The sequence below is a fragment of the Lycorma delicatula genome, chromosome 8 (genome assembly GCF_047948215.1).
Source record: "Lycorma delicatula isolate Av1 chromosome 8, ASM4794821v1, whole genome shotgun sequence".
NCBI classification, from domain to species: Eukaryota; Metazoa; Arthropoda; class Insecta; order Hemiptera; family Fulgoridae; genus Lycorma; species Lycorma delicatula.
Genome location: NC_134462.1, coordinates 44,796,004 through 44,813,660, shown reverse-complemented (window position 1 = coordinate 44,813,660; position 17,657 = coordinate 44,796,004). Strand labels below are relative to the sequence as shown.

The 17,657-nt window shown below is 33.0% G+C and overlaps 2 long non-coding RNA genes across 5 annotated transcripts in view; one reads left to right on the top strand and one right to left on the bottom strand.

Annotated features, from left to right (window-relative positions):
* LOC142329201 (uncharacterized) overlaps positions 1-17,657 on the top strand; it is a 66,785-nt gene that overhangs the window by 13,742 nt on the left and 35,386 nt on the right. For 2 of the 4 annotated variants that reach the window (XR_012757437.1, XR_012757435.1), the window contains exon 3: positions 1,918-2,089. This is a non-coding gene — a long non-coding RNA (uncharacterized LOC142329201). Of the gene's footprint in view, positions 1-1,914; positions 2,090-17,657 lie in introns of all 4 variants that reach the window. The other 2 variants (XR_012757438.1, XR_012757436.1) reach the window with 2 other exon arrangements.
* Positions 1-17,657, bottom strand: part of LOC142329202 (uncharacterized) — a 28,330-nt gene that overhangs the window by 9,115 nt on the left and 1,558 nt on the right. The gene's annotated exons all lie outside the window — the stretch shown is intronic.

Below are 17,657 nucleotides of genomic sequence, written 5' to 3'. Positions count from 1 at the left end.
GAATCACAGATCAGGAATTTATATTCTACTCACATGTTCATCCACTTCTTCATTCTGTTTAGTGCTTATAATGGAGCAATTGATGAAAGAAATTATGATATCGCTTTTTCCAACAGCGAGATGTGTTTGGTAATTCATTTTTTGTGAGCAAGCAGACAGTGAATCTGAAATGTGTAGATGATAATCTCATGTTTATACTAATATTATGAGCAACATAGTTATGATGCCAAAAAATCAGACAGAAGTGAACCAAACAAATTCAAATGGGATTTTTGAACTGAAAAATGATTGTTGCAACATTTTGGGAACAAAATAATTTACTAGCAGAATTCATGGAACTTAGGATTGCAACGTTTTCGAAGTCTTATTTTTAAGGAGGTTAGATAAATCAAACTGCAGGCTGCTCTTGATGGCTATTGTTCTTCTGAATGAAAATGCATAACCTTGCGTTATAGGCCACTCGAAGGTTTTAGTCGTTGGTTCAAGTTGGAGATTTTTATCATTACTCCTACAATCTGGACTCTGCTTGAAAACCATTAAGATAAAGATCTGTCTGTTAATCGGTATAATGAAACTAGCAAGAGGTTACCCTGGTGGTGAATTTCTCAAATCAGTTCTACAAAAGAAGTTGCTGTTGTGGTGCAAGTGTCCAGGAGTTGAAAACAACTATGGGAAAATGTAGTATGAATATGTTTATAAGAAATTTTAATCTAAATAACAAAATATTTAGTTACTGTTTTTTTTTTTTTTTTTTTTTTTTTATTATACAGAATTCATATGTACATGCCTTATTTGTTTATATATTGTGTAGAATGGACTTTTTACGATAACTTTAGATTTTTATTATAGTAAAACTTGCCAATTTTTATCCATTTGTCCTAACATTGCATAAAAACAGCTAAACAATTTTTTGTAATTAAGAATTACCTTAAACCTGATTGAAGTTTAGATATTTATTTAAAAACATCATAGAGGCACTGCAGTTGTTATGTTAATTATTTTTTATTTCTACATATACTTTGGAAAAAAAAAATCAGTAAAATAATTAGTTATTTATATATGTCATTGACCATAAACAAAAGATTGAATGCGACAAGATATGAAATACAAATACCCACAAAACAGCATTGCCATTCTCAAGAAAAAAATCATTTCATGCCAGGCTTACTAAGAAAAGCGAGGGCTGAATCAATTACCCATTGTCTTCTACACAGAGTTGAACTATTACAAGGAGTATACCAAACTGAGGGGGGAAATTTTTCAGCTCTACAAGCGACACTGTCGCTCTGTTCACCACTGGAAATAGTTGCATATGAAATACACTATTCTTAATGAAAGAGAAAGCAGTTGTACCTCTTACCTCTGTGGTGCTTCTTTATATGCATCACAGCAATAAGAAAGATTGTGACAGATTATGTAATTGAACAATTTTAAGATAAAACATCTGCTAGATCACAGAAAATGAATCGCAAAACGTATCTCAGAGTTGGGAACAGTAACATCAAGTGTTTCATCGACTACTCTTTTACCAGCATTAAATCGAATGAAATGAATGAACTTGTGATTAGATTGTAGATAGCTGATTGGTAACAGCACATTGTTTACTTTGCTTCTACTTACTAAAAATGTAGTCACAGACACTAATTAATTCTTTTAATCTGACATTATTACAGATATAAAATTGTTAATTAAAACTATCCATTTTAAATACATTCGAGTAATCAAATGTTTGTTTAAATGTAAATATATGTCAACATTTGATAACACTGTATTGTCAAATGTTGAAATAACATTGTCAACCGAAAATTTGTATCTAACATGTTATACAACTTTTCTCACTGTAATTTGATCTATTATTGTAATAACCTATGCTTATTATTTATTTTCATGTTTTGCTACAATTTTCATGAGGAGAAGATTAAGTGAGGATTTTAACATATATAATGAAATATGGATAATGATTCCAGGAATTGAACAAAAGGCCGAATAAATATATCAAACAAAAATATCTGTTTAACTGAGATTTTAACAGAAAGCAATATTTTTTCTTTCAAAAAACAAATTGATTGATGATACTTCTAAAAATTATGTAAGTATAGAGCCTTGAAATTAATTAAATACAATCAAGCTTTACAATATCCCAATAATTTATTTTTTATACCTCGAGTATCTTACTTCAAAATACAAAACTGTAATTTTTAGAAAACATTTTAATTCATAAAGTTTTTTAGTAAAATATTTTAATGGCTATTTTCTCTTTCATTGCATTACATCTTCAGGTGATTAAAGAAAATCCAGTTGCTGATAAAAATATAAATATTTAATTGATTTATCTGTATAACGAATGATTAATTTATACATAAAACAACAAACAATTGTACATTTACACGTTGGTAATTTAGTGTGACAAAATAAAACTTTATAACGGCAAGGAAATAAAATTAAAGAAAATTTAACCAATTAATTTTTAACTAGCGTGTTAAAAGTATTCTAGCATTGCCTACATTGTAATAAATAATAATAGAACTTCAGAATAACTTTTTTGGTATAGTTTTAATACGCATGAATTAAATTTTTGATTTTCATTCAATTTCTATCACATTGCAACCAATATATCAATAAAATAATGCATTTATTTTAAAAACCTGTTAACACTTGCTTATTCTGTGTTTGATATAGTTTATTGAATATTTTTAAAACTTTTTATGTTAATATATTCTTTTATTACTTGAAAATGATTTTAGTACAAGTCGCTACTTTGTTACAAGATTACAGCATAAAACTTATTAGACATAATTAATTTGCTTTCATATATTTCAGGCAAATGTTTTTGAATCATACACATCAACTTATAAACCATACATGATCCCAAAGGGAAGACACCCTCCATGGCAATTAGGTCGCCATATTCCACCCCTTCCATACCTAGCCATTAGGAGCTTTACCGAAGGTCATCTTCAATACTTCAGCAACAGACATCTCCCAGTCTCAATTGCCTCAGTCAGGATGCCACCGATGTGAATGCCACGAATGATACTCCCATCGCTAACACTAACCTAAATGAACGTACTTACAATAGTCTCAAACAAGACCATACCAATTGAGCTGTTCCACCTTAACCTACCCAAAAACAGTTAAAGGTGAGCTAGACACGCATACCAAATGAAAAACAAGAAGATAAACTGTGAACAAGGAAAACACAAAAATATGTAAAACATTAAAACAAACAAAACCTTGTTTTGTTTGTATAAAATAAAAACCCAACTGGTTACACAACAATTAATCTAAACTGCTAACTAAACATAAACATAAATAAAGATGTTCATAACCTAGACAAAAACAGAAACACAAGATAGACATAAATAAAGACAAATGGAAAAACATTAAATAGCAAAACGAGAACATAAACCATAAATAGAACACCAAAATAACCCAAAAGCAAAAACATAAACCAAATATAACCTCCAGAATGTTAAATTACCCCAAAATCACATAAACATCAAATGCTAATGCTGATAAAACATAAACGTAATAAAAAACAAAAGACAATAGAAAACAAAACAATAAACACAAGCACGACTTAAAACACAAAAACATACACGCATCCATGGTTTGCATTGGTGGTACACTTATGATTTTAGTAATAAAAGTTTTTAATAAATAAGCGTTTGGATTAAATCGACTCCTAAGCCTATATGCTGCTGGGAATGCCATTGGTTGTCTGATTTCACTAACAAGACGCTTCTGTGCATGGCCATCCATGGCCGTTGTCCTGGCATCATTAAGGTTTAGTCTGCGGTATATCATCAATAATCTGCCTGATCCACGTTTTATTTGGAGTTATTTGTTGGAATCTCCAATGAGCTGGTCGCCAGAGGAGTTTGTATGGTAGTTGGTTTCCACTCATTCTGCAGACATGGTCAAAGCATTGCAGTCTTCGTTTTTGAATCTGTTCTTCGAGTGTTGGCTGCTGTTTGCAGCGATAGCGGATATCCTAATTTCGGATGTGATCGTGAAGTGAGACTGATGATCTGGCTTAGCTTGCATTTGGAACACTTCCGATTTGCTCAGATCTGTCTTAAGTAGTGTCAATGTAGAAACATTGACTGATTCTGCCAATTTTATTGTATAGATCAGAAGATCTATACAATAAAATTGGCAGAATAAGGGTTCGGAAAAGACGAACTTTGATCTTCAGCAAGATGTTGCTTTGTTTTCACAAGCACCACTTCTGGGAAGCAAAAGCTGCGATTGCTTGGCCAATTTGGTTGTGGATTTCCTCCGTAGTTGTTACTTTCTTCTCCTGGACCATTGAGCCCAAATATTTAAATTCTTGCAGTTGTTCAGTTTGCACACCATCCAATTGGACATGTTAGAAGATGTTGGACATCCAGTTGGATGGCGCGTGAGCCGTCTGTTGTTAGTACAAGTGTCTTATGTACACTTATTTTCAGGCCATAAGATTGGGCAATGCAAGAGATATAGAGAATATCAGTGGCTTCAGCATCACTGTTGTTCAATGCCACTATCATTGGTAAACATCAAGTCAGTCAGAAAGCTATCCTCTCCAAACTAAATTCCTCTTCTGCCCTGGAAAAATTGTCACATTATGAAGTCAACTACGATGTCAAAGAGAAGTGGGGAGGCAACATATCCCTCACGGACTCTTGTTCGGATGGAAAACTCAGATATCTCATTACAAATGCGTATCTGACTCAACGATCCATTGTAGCTGTCTTGGAGAAGCTTGATAACTTTTGAAGGGATGAGCTTTGTCTTCAATGCCTTCCAAAGTGCCAGCCAGTGGATGCAATCAAAGGTAGATAGAAAGTCAATGAAGACGATAGCTGTTCATTTTCCACTTCGAATTCTTTCTTCCATTAGTTGACAAATGGCAAATATCTCGTCACAGCAGCCTCAGTTTAGTCAAAAGCCGGCTTGTTTGCTCTTGAAATTTCTGCAGACATGATTGGATGACTTTCATAAAAACCTTTCCAACAGTTGATAGAAGACTTATGCCACGGTACTTTTGCAGTCTTGACTATCGCCCTTCTTGTGGATTGGAATGATGACAGCCTTTTCCCAAGTAGCTGGTACCTTTTCCATGCGCCAGATGGTTTGAAGGAGCACATGAAGACGTTGAAGCAGAAAAACACCTTCGGCTTTGATGGGTCTGTGGTGACCCCATCTCCTCCAGGCACTTTTCCATTTTTCAAGGCATGGGTAATTGTTTTCACCTCTTCAATATTGGTTTGGCATCAGACATCTGGAATTCAAGTGGCTCAACACACGGTGGCTTCACTGATGGTCCTTGTGGTGGGTTGTGGTTGTAAAGCCTTTCAAAGAACTGCCGCCAGTTCTCAATGCGCTCAATTATTGAACTTACAAAAGGTCCATCATCTTTTTGGATGTTGTCGTTTGTTGACTTGGCCTTTTCACTCAATTTTCAGAAAGTTCATTAGAGTGTGTGATATTCATGATTCAAGGCTGCTTCTTCCAAGTCAGTTGCCACTTAGTTCAGTATGCCTTCCACTCATGTTTCAGGCGACAGCAGATTTTCTTATTGAGTTGTTGATATTGTTCAAATTTTACTAGTTTAATTCATTTTCATTCATCTACCGTATTGAGATACTGATCAGAAATCCACGGTTGCTCTCAATGTCTGGTGGTTGGGCACAAAGCCTTTGCACAGTGTATGAAAGCATGTGAGAATTGCCTTTCTTCAATGTCAACATCTTAAGTTTGGGCTAGTGCTGTAAAACGGTTGAATAGCACAAGCATTTGGCTCTTTGTAATTTGAGTTTCATCACTGCACACACAAGGTAGTGGTCTGACCCACAGTCAGGTCCATGCATTGAACAGATATCCTTAAGCAATGATCAGAATCGAGAATCGGCAGTTGATCAGAATGTAGTCTAATACAGAGTAGTCTTTGCCAGCTGGGTTTCACCATGTAAGCTGATGTTTCTGAGGATACTGGAACTGGCTATTTCCAATAACCAGGTTATTAGTGTTGGCAAAGAACAGGAGATGCAGTCCATTGTCGCTGATCACTCCATATCCAAAGTGACCCATTGTTCATTCCCAACTAGTGTGGGTATTGAAATTGCCGGCCAGAAAGATCACATCATTCTGTGGGTTGGAATCCAATGTATTATGGAGCTGGGCATAGAATTCATCCTTGGCCGAGTCTGGGCTGGCTAAAATCCGATCACTCTCTGAATTGCAGGTTTGGCCAATATGAATCCGACGTCTGCCTCTCATTTTGTTCTGCCCGACTGGAAAAGAGTCACAGTGATGAACAACCATTGTTCCGGATCCAGTGAGACGTAGTTAAGATTGTGCTGCAATGGTGATTTTGCAGTTTGTCAGTTCTGGACGATGATTTTTTTTTTGCCAACTTGGTGTCCAGTTTGTACATTCCATGCTGCAAAGCGAATCCTCTTTTTTGGTGTAACTGCCTTGGATTTGAATTGGGGGTGGCCAGTAGCCTGTTTTTCACCAGCATCCTGGCTCCACAATACTGGCGCATTGACTGCCCCAGATGTAGTAGCATGAATTGTATTGTTTGAGTTTGTAACTTCCATTGGTTTTGTGCCTGGTTTTCCCAGTTTGAGGCAGTTTTCTGGCTGCCTCAATAGGGTAACCACCAAAAATTTACATTAACTTATAGTATATTATTAACAAAAGATAGCAACCCAAAATGTAGCATTAAGAGTAGCTAAGATGTCCAAATCACATACAATCATAGAAAACCTCATATTGCCTACTGCAATTGATATGGTCAATGGAAGAAGCTAAAAAATTATGCTTTCTAACGACACAGTATCAAGGTGTGATATGGCTACCAATCTTTGTTATCAGATAATTCAACAAATGAGTTCAACTGAATTTTCTAGTATTCAATTTAACGAATCAGCATATGGGGAAACATTTCTCAGTTTTAATGTTTTGAAAGATATGAATGTAATAGGGACAGATCAGTCAAAGAAAATATGTTTTGCAAATCAATACCTGGTCATGCAACAGGACAATGCCTTTTTTTATGAAGCTACTAAAAACGATAACATAGATTGGACAAAATGTATTGCTGTGTGTAGTGATGGTGCAAAGGCGATAACAGGTAAGAACAGTGGATTACTGAAAAAATTACAGATTGTGTTATACCATAGATGGAATGGATGCACTTCTTTCCTCACAGACATGTTCTTGCCACAAAAAATATGCTGAAAAATCTTTAAAAAAATTCTTTGTAAAGCTGTAAAAATGGTTAATTTTTATTAAAAGTCACAGAATAGACTGTTCCCTAAACTAAACAATGAAATAGGTTAAAAGAAAAAAATCTCTTCTTTTCTATACAGAAGTTAGATGGTTATCACTGGGAAAAGTGTTAACCAGGTTATTGGAACTGCAAAATGAATAAATAATATTTTTCCAGGATAAATAAACCCTATTCTTAATGTTTGTGCAGAGTAACATTTATTGTTGTTAGCTTACTTAGTTGATGTATTTTTTTTTTAAACAACTTGAATGTGAATTTACAAGGACGTGATAAAAACATTTTATTAATGACTAATTTATGCTTTTATTAAGAAGCGTGATATCAGGATTAAAGCAAAAAATTTTGTTATGTTTCCACTCACCTCCGATTATATTGAGAAAGATTTGGTTGAAGACACATAAAGGTGCAGTTGCACAAGCTAAAAATTCAGTTGGCGGAGTATTTACCAGAAGAAAAAAATGATTTCTTGAAGAGACAAACACTGAATCCGTTTAGTGAAAATGTTGCAACTACTATGTTACCAGTTGTGATTCATGACCAGCTCATTGAAATGTGTGCCGATAAAACGTTACAACTACAACTCACATCTGAAGATTTAGATACATTTTATCTTGCTCATCAAAGTGACTATGGAAATATTATCACTGAAGCAGTGTCTACTACTACTACTACTGGTAGTACTAGTACCAGTAGTAGTAGCTACTGCTACTATTGCTAGTGAATACTAGTCACTGAAGCATTGAAAATATTAATCCCTTTTGCTACGTCTTAAGTCTGTGAAAAGGGTTTTTTGTCTGTGGTTGCAAAAAAAATAAATATTGGAATCATCTTTTATCCTTTGAAAAGAATTTGCTTCTGTATGTTTTAACTCAGATCTGTGTATGGAGAAACTTTTAAATGTAAAACAAATGCAACCATCTCATTAATTTATTTTCTTTACATGTGTAGTTATAAATGTAAGTAAAATCTTTATAATAAATGATTTTTTCTTTATAATAAAATTTCATAATTGTTTACGTGTAAAGTTGTAGGCTAATTTTGTGACCCCCCTCTTTCATATTACCGTGACCCTCAGATTGAGAAACACTGCTGTAAAAAAATTGAGTATAATCATGGGGAAAATTAAATGTGATGTTCAAGCAATATTTTCTCTACTGATAATTAGACTGATGCTTAATTTCAGTTGTAGGTGCTGTCATGGATTTTGAGACTTGCTGCCCAATAGTAGATATTACGCTGTATATTAACCATTCCAAAAACATTTCTTCAACCAGTTTTCACAAAATAGAATTGGTTTTTTGTTTTACTCTTTACAGTCCTCTACAGAAATTACTGCTGTGAATAGATGTTAAGTAATGTTAATTACAATACCACTAGTAATATTTCTTTCTAAAAGTAGTTTTATAATCATCAACATTTTATTTTTCAAGAGATGAAATCATATTTCAGCGAAGAAAGAGTATTCTTCTTAAAAAACAAATGAATATAATGAACTACACTAAGGAACTCTTACATTCACAATTTTATTTATGAATTAACTACTACCAAACTTATTAAAAATATTATTTAGTACTACACAAAGTAATAACGAAACACAGCTAAATACACAGTATTATGTAGAAACAAATTAAATACACATCAGCATCCCAAAAGTGTACAAATTGAAAGCCAGTTAGTGCACTAAATACTACATTGAACAATTAGAAGGATATATTTACCCACTAACATAAGCATGATATAAAGGCTCATGAAACCTTTTGAAAATTATATTTTCTCTCAACTTTACTGTATTAAAACTTCAGTTTATATTATATAACATAATTACATAAAATTATTGTTATATAATTAGTAAGTAAAATTTTATTAATAATCCATTTTGTTATTTCAGTGTGAGACAGATAAAATTGTTTTTCTACAAATTATGGTTTATAGAAAAGTACAGGATGATATAAGGAAACAGGAAATTTTTAAGTAACTCTCTTTTTTTTTTTTTGTCTTCAGTCATTTGACTGGTTTGATGCAGCTCTCCAAGATTCCTTATCTAGTGCTAGTCGTTTCATTTCAGTATACCCTCTACATCCTACATCCCTAACAATTTGTTTTACATATTCCAAACGTGGCCTGCCTACACAATTTTTCCCTTCTACCTGTCCTTCCAAAATTAAAGCGACTATTCCAGGATGCCTTAGTATGTGGCCTATAAGTCTGTCTCTTCTTTTAAGTATATTTTTCCAAATGCTTCTTTCTTCATCTATTTGCCGCAATACCTCCTCATTTGTCACTTTATCCACCCATCTGATTTTTAACATTCTCCTATAGCACCACATTTCAAAAGCTTCTAACCTTTTCTTCTCAGATACTCCGATTGTCCAAGTTTCACTTCCATATAAAGCGACACTCCAAACATACACTTTCAAAAATCTTTTCCTGACATTTAAATTAATTTTTGATGTAAACAACTTATATTTCTTACTGAAGGCTCGTTTAGCTTGTGCTATTCGGCATTTTATATCGCTCCTGCTTCGTCCATCTTTAGTAATTCTACTTCCCAAATAACAAAATTCTTCTACCTCCATAATCTTTTCTCCTCCTATTTTCACATTCAGTGGTCCATCTTTGTTATTTCTACTACATTTCATTACTTTTGTTTTGTTCTTGTTTATTTTCATGCGATAGTTCTTGCGTAGGACTTCATCTATGCCGTTCATTGTTTCTTCTAAATCCTTTTTATTCTCGGCTAGAATTACTATATCATCAGCAAATCGTAGCATCTTTATCTTTTCACCTTGTACTGTTACTCCGAATCTAAATTGTTCTTTAACATCATTAACTGCTAGTTCCATGTAAAGATTAAAAAGTAACGGGGATAGGGAACATCCTTGTCGGACTCCCTTTCTTATTATGGCTTCTTTCTTATGTTCTTCAATTGCTACTGTTGCTGTTTGGTTCCTGTACATGTTAGCAATTGTTCTTCTATCTCTGTATTTGAACCCTAATTTTTTTAAAATGCTGAACATTTTATTCCAGTCTACGTTATCGAATGCCTTTTCTAGGTCTATAAACGCCAAGTATGTTGGTTTGTTTTTCTTTAATCTTCCTTCTACTATTAATCTGAGGCCTAAAATTGCTTCCCTTGTCCCTATACTTTTCCTGAAACCAAATTGGTCTTCTCCTAACACTTCCTCCACTCTCCTCTCAATTCTTCTGTATAGAATTCTAGTTAAGATTTTTGATGCATGACTAGTTAAACTAATTGTTCTGTATTCTTCACATTTATCTGCCCCTGATTTCTTTGGTATCATTACTATAACACTTTTTTTGAAGTCTGACGGAAATTCCCCTTTTTCATAAATATTACACACCAGTTTGTATAATCTATCAATCGCCTCCTCCCCTGCACTGCGCAGTAATTCTACAGGTATTCCGTCTATTCCAGGAGCCTTTCTGCCATTTAAATCTTTTAATGCTCTCTTAAATTCAGATCTCAGTATTGTTTCTCCCATTTCATCCTCCTCAACTTCCTCTTCTTCCTCTATAAAACCATTTTCTAATTCATTTCCGCCGTATAACTCTTCAATATATTCCACCCATCTATCGACTTTACCTTTCGTATTATATATAGGTGTACCATCTTTGTTTAACACATTATTAGATTTTAATTTATGTACCCCAAAATTTTCCTTAACTTTCCTGTATGCTCCGTCTATTTTACCAATGTTCATTTCTCTTTCCACTTCTGAACACTTTTCTTTAATCCACTCTTCTTTCGCCAGTTTGCACTTCCTGTTTATAGCATTTCTTAATTGCCGATAGTTCCTTTTACTTTCTTCATCACTAGCATTCTTATATTTTCTACGTTCATCCATCAGCTGCAATATATCGTCTGAAACCCAAGGTTTTCTACCGGTTCTCTTTATTCCGCCTAAGTTTGCTTCTGCTGATTTAAGAATTTCCTTTTTAACATTCTCCCATTCTTCTTCTACATTTTCTACCTTATCTTTTTTACTCAGACCTCTTGCGATGTCCTCCTCAAAAATCTTCTTTACCTCCTCTTCCTCAAGCTTCTCTAAATTCCACCGATTCATCTGACACCTTTTCTTCAGGTTTTTAAACCCCAATCTACATTTCATTATCACCAAATTATGGTCGCTATCAATGTCTGCTCCAGGGTAAGTTTTGCAGTCCACGAGTTGATTTCTAAATCTTTGCTTAACCATGACATAATCTATCTGATACCTTGCAGTATCGCCTGGCTTTTTCCAAGTGTATATTCTTCTATTATGATTTTTAAATTGGGTGTTGGCAATTACTAAATTATACTTCGTGCAAAACTCTATAAGTCGGTCCCCTCTTTCATTCCTTTTGCCCAGCCCGTATTCACCCACTATATTTCCTTCCTTGCCTTTTCCAATGCTTGCATTCCAATCTCCAACTATTATTAAATTTTCATCTCCTTTTACGTGTTTAATTGCTTCATCAATCTCTTCGTATACACATTCTATCTCATCATCATCATAGGCGCTTGTAGGCATATAGACGTTAACAATCGTTGTCGGTTTAGGTTTTGAATTTATCCTTATTACAATGACTCTATCGCTCAAGTAACTCTCATAAAAGTAAAAAAACAATGGATTTACAAGTTTATTGTTGAAATCAAAAAATAAATTCCATGCCAATAAGTGCCCCAACACAAAACAAATTTCAATTTTTAAAAACAATGTCCATAAAATGATGGCCATTCGAACGTATGCATTACTGGAAGCAAATGCTGAGATATTACACGGCACTTTGAAACACTTTCATGGGAAATGCAGTGATTTCTTCTTAAATCCTTCTTTTCAACTCAGCGACTGTCATTGAGCGAGTGATGTACAGTTTACTTTTGAGGTGGCCCTGCAAGAAAAAATCACACACTGACAAATTTGGTGATCTTGGAGGCCAGTGAATGTCGCCAAACCATGAAATTACGTGGTTACCAAAGAACTATCGAACAGCTGCCAGTGTTGCTTCAGCAGTAAGGTCCGTGGCTCCATCTTGCTGAAACCAAGGATTATGAAGATCAGGAAAATTTTGAAGTTGTTCTGCTACAAATGTTTCAAGCATAACAACTTATCATTCAGACGTTACTATCATTGCATTCCCTCTCCCAACCTCAAAGATGTACGGCTCAATCTCCCCTTGCATTCATATGGCACACCAAAGTGTAACCTTTTGGCCGTGTAATGGTTGTTTGTACAATTGACAAGGGTTTTCAACTGCCCAATATCCGCAATTCTGCTAGTTTACATACCTGGTGATATGGAAATGAGCCTCATCTAACATGAAAAGGTTTTCATCAAAATTGGGGGTCATCATAAATCTTTTCAATCATTTTATCACAGAATTATTGTCGCACCACATAGTTTGATGGTTTCAGACCCTGTACAACTTGAATTATGTAAGGATGAAACTTCAAATACCTGCGTTGTATTCAGCAGACGTTGTTCAATTTAGGTTCAATGCTGCTGTTTGTTTTCTTGCCGATTGTCATAGGCTCTTTCCAATTAATGCCTGAACTACTTCAGTGTTTTCTGGGGTTTGTTGACATCCTGATGGTTCCTTTTTTATAGCTGAACCGTCTCCTCAAAATTCTCAACCCATGTCTTGATGGTGTGGCAAGGTAAAACACGACCTTGACATCCTAAATTGTAATAACATCGGAATTCCTGTTGAGCAGCACTTACACTCACCATTCTTGTAAAATGCCTTCACCCCAAATACATGTTGTGTACCAACCCACTGGTCCAGGATTAGTAAGTGGCACCGGGTTGGTCTAGTGGTGAACTCATCATCAAAAATTAGGTGATTTTGAAGTGGAGAGTTCTAAGGTTCAAATCCTAGTAAAGGTAACTTTTATATAGATTTGAATACTAGATCATGGATACCAGTGTTCTTTGGTGGTTGTGTTTTAATTAACCAAACATCTCAGGATTGGTCAACCTGAGACTGTATAAGACTACACTTTATTTACATTCATGTATATTATCCTCTGAAGTAATACCTTATGGTGGTGGTTGCGTAGGCTAAACTGAAAAAGAGAGAAAGGTATGCGCAGGTCAACCTGAGACTGTATAAGACTACACTTTATTTACATTCATGTATATTATCCTCTGAAGTAATACCTTATGGTGGTGGTTGCGTAGGCTAAACTGAAAAAGAGAGAAAGGTATGCGCAGAAGGTGCCATACCACCTTTCTTTACCAGCTCCTCATGGCTGCCACTACTACTTTCAAAAATTTCCGTTTCCCTGTGCCACTCTGTGTAAACCAAAACCAATAATTATAATAACATCTTACAACACCACTAACATAAAAATGTTAATAATATAATTCTATGAACAAATACTAACATATAACTATACATAAATTATTAGTTTGAAGTTCAAAAATATTTTTAATTAATAGATGTATTAAGAATATAATTAATAATAAATATTACAAATATTGATATATTTTATAATTAAGATGTGATAAATAAAAGAAGCATAAAAATAATTATTTATTTTCCTTTTATCCTGACGTAAGTACTCGTATCAGTTTATCCTTCGAATACTGTATGTTACCGAAACCTATTAATTTTAAAATGTTTATGTCTTCCTTGTCATTAGTTCTTTCATATCCAGTCTCCTTTGCTTTTTCAAATCTATTCTATTTTCTGGAATAAATAAATAAAGTTGGTTGTTATTAAAGGTATTTATACCATTTTCCTGTAAAACACTTACCCAGCAGTTTTATTTAAATTATCAATACTAATCCCTTTCAGTCTAGGAAATATCTGTAACTCTCCTTATCTGGACTTCTCTTATATGCTTTTATTCATGAGATAAAATAAATAAAATTATGTAATGATATTAATTACTTGTTTAAATTTTTAGAGGATTGGTGACAATTGTCATTAGTTAATAAAGCATGCCAACAGCATGTAGTGAAACAGTGTAATAGTGATCTATGAAAACCAGATTCTAAATTATGCCTTCACTAGTTTAAGCCCTTCAATTTGCAAACTGCTCTTTGTCAAGACAGTAAAATTATGTAGAAACTCACGTTTTAAGGGGATGCAAATTACAGTTTTATCCAGGACCCCATTTACTGAATTACTGTTAAATTGATGAACTTGTTGCAAATTAATAACATTTCGTTATTTTATCCAGAATGTTGTGGGTTCAAATTCGAGGTAGGTTAGGCATTTTGCATATAATATTCCCATGTAAAAGCTTTAAGCTTATGTTATAAGTTAATTATTAAAAAAAAATTGTTTTAGCAGTTACATATATTAAAAATATTTTACTTTTATCTGCTATTCTTTTAACATTCATATTTTATAATGGAAATATTTAATTAATTTATTGTACCGAGTAATATTTAAGTATGGAAACAACTTTGTACTCCATATCTGAGAGGTATTTGGAGGCAGAAAGGAATCTACATGTTACAAAAAATCTGAATTATGTTGGGTTTTTAATTTTTGTGCGACATATTGAATCAAACTTAATTACTTCAAATTACTTAATTTAATTACAACTTAATTACATAATTGTGATCGCCAAAAATTTCGGTTTTCAGAATTCAACAGAAATATCCATTTTGACCATCCCTGAATCCATTTTTACTAGTTGTGGCATGACGTCATTACGTACGTATCTCACATAACTCAAAAACGGTTGGCTGTAGGATGTAGAAATTTTGGATTTAGGACTGTTGTAACATCTAGTTGTGCACCTCCCCTTTTGATTACAATCAACTGGACCAAAAGTGTTCAAAAAGCCCAAAATTCAAAATATTTTGATTTTGGACTTTTTCTTAATTGCAGTAATAAGCCCTCATTGAGAACTTTTCAACAATATATAATAAGTGCTACTTATTTTCATTGGTTCCAGAGTTATAGCCAAATAACATTTTAATTAATGAAATATTTTGATCTTCAAGAGGATGGCAGATCGGTTCAAATCCGACTTCATCTCCTTTTTTTTAACTTTTTTTTCCTAGTTTAAATATATTTATTAATAATTATTAACCTCTGATTATAAAAAAATTACAATAAATAATAATTCAATAATAACAATAAAAAAAATATCAGAAGTTATTAATAAAATAAAATTTTATGTACTTTTCATTTAAATAAAATGTGTATATATAATTTAACAAGTGTACAAGGAAGGCATGTGGTATTCATATCAGATTTTTTTTACTAGGAGGGTGGACATATGACACATGATTTCGATATAAAATTTTACAAGAAATACAATGTTGAAACCCATTTTTCTATTAATGACTTCCTTATCAAAGTTAACTTCATTATCAAATTATAAGCATTCAAAGTTGCAATGACGGGAAAATCTTGTTAACAATAAAACGAGGTAAAACGTGCTGCATGAACAATTTTATTGCATTTTACATTCATAATGCATACAATAACGAACTTTAAACAGTGCTATAATCCTGATAATAATAAAAAATAACTAAAAATTAACAACACAACAAATTAAACGGCTATATCAAATGATAATATTTTCTAAATAAAAATTAACTTCCAGTGTTAATATCAGCTGAAATTTGTTACTTATCGTAAATGAAACAAATCAACTGGAGATACTTACTAAAAAGTTCATTACAAATTTAGTTGAGTATATCAGCTGTTAATTTACATCAATGCAGTTTGTATTACGTTGAAACAATGCAACTTATTAACTCCTTATTTCACCTTTTTGTTTCAAAATACTTGTAATGGTAAAATTTAATAGTGCTAGTAAAAATTAAGTTGTAGGCCTAGCGGTTCAAATTTGTTTTTTTGTGTATGTTTTATTACTAGTTTTCTCCTTCATTTGCTTAGTTTTATTAAATATTAAAACTTCAAACAGCAATGCCTTCTTTAAGTGAAACCAAAAGAATAACTCTGTTGATGATGTATGGATATGGTGACTAGAGTTTGGCCTTTATAAGAGGTATGTGATATATTTAATAATAGATTTTTAAATAAAGAACCAATAAGTAAATCAACTATAATAAAGACAGTACAGTGATTTGAGGAAACCTGTACTGTAAAGATCGCCCTCACACTGGTAGATCAAGAACTGTCACAACTTTTGCAAAGTTATTAAATGCATTGCAGACATTTTTTTGAAGACCCTCATTCATCGATTGGGAAAGCTGTTTTTCAACATGACATCAGTTATTTTTCAGTTCAAAAAATTCTTAAAACAAATAAATTTCACCCTGATAAGCTACACCAGGTAAACTTTCAGAAGATGATTTTGACCTCGGCGGTCAAATGACTCAACTCTGCGTTGAGTATTGTGATACTATAATCCAAAAATTAGACATAGACGTCAATTTTTCTAATTCAATAATATTTTACCATAGAAATGACTTTTATGTTAAATGGCCATGTGGATAAGTAAAACTATTGATATTGGACCGTTAATAACCCCAGATGGATGTTGAAAGCTCATATGCAGGCTCTCAGAAAGTGAATGTTTGGGCGGGAATCTCGGTAATTGTATTGTAGGACCTTTTATTTTAGATGACAATCTTAATGGATATGCTTACTGCGACCTGTTATTCAATAGGATTTTACCAAATATCTGGGAAAATGTTGGACAAGTATTAAATAGACGTATGGTTTCAGCAAGATGGGACAGCACCTCATTATTAAGGACACAGCAGATTTTAAATGAACAATTTCCAGATCGCTTGATAGGGAGTAGAAGTAGGTCTGGAAGTAGGGAGTAGGTCTGGTACCCAGACCTGTCTCCTCTGGATTATTTTTTTGGGGGTACCTGAAACAATATTTATATAGTAAATAAACAACATAACATTTCATGAAGTACTAGCCACTTTTTTTCATCAATATACATGACTAAAAGTTGTTTTTGTATGTAAATTGTAAACTTTTAGCATTATATTGTGTATTTTTATTTTTGAATACTGGTTTTTATAGAATAATGTATAATAATTGTACATGTGAATTTTAGTGGAAATAAAGAATTTGAAAACTATTTACAAAACAAAACCGGCAAATTGAAAAAAAGAATAATTGACGAATCTGCTCGTGTACCACCAGACATGATAAAAGTTATAAATGGATATTACTTGAGATTTGCACACTGCCAAGCTGTAGAGGGGAAGCATTTTGAACATTTATTGTAGAATGGTATGCTTTCAAAATTTATTTCATTAATAATTTGCGATCGAAAACATTTAAAATAAATATTGTAATATTTAAAGTAAATACTATAATTTGATAGCCATTTAATTTGTTGTATTGTTAATATTAATAATTATTTATTATTATCATCAATATTACAGCACTGTTTAAAGTTTGTTATTGTATGCATTGT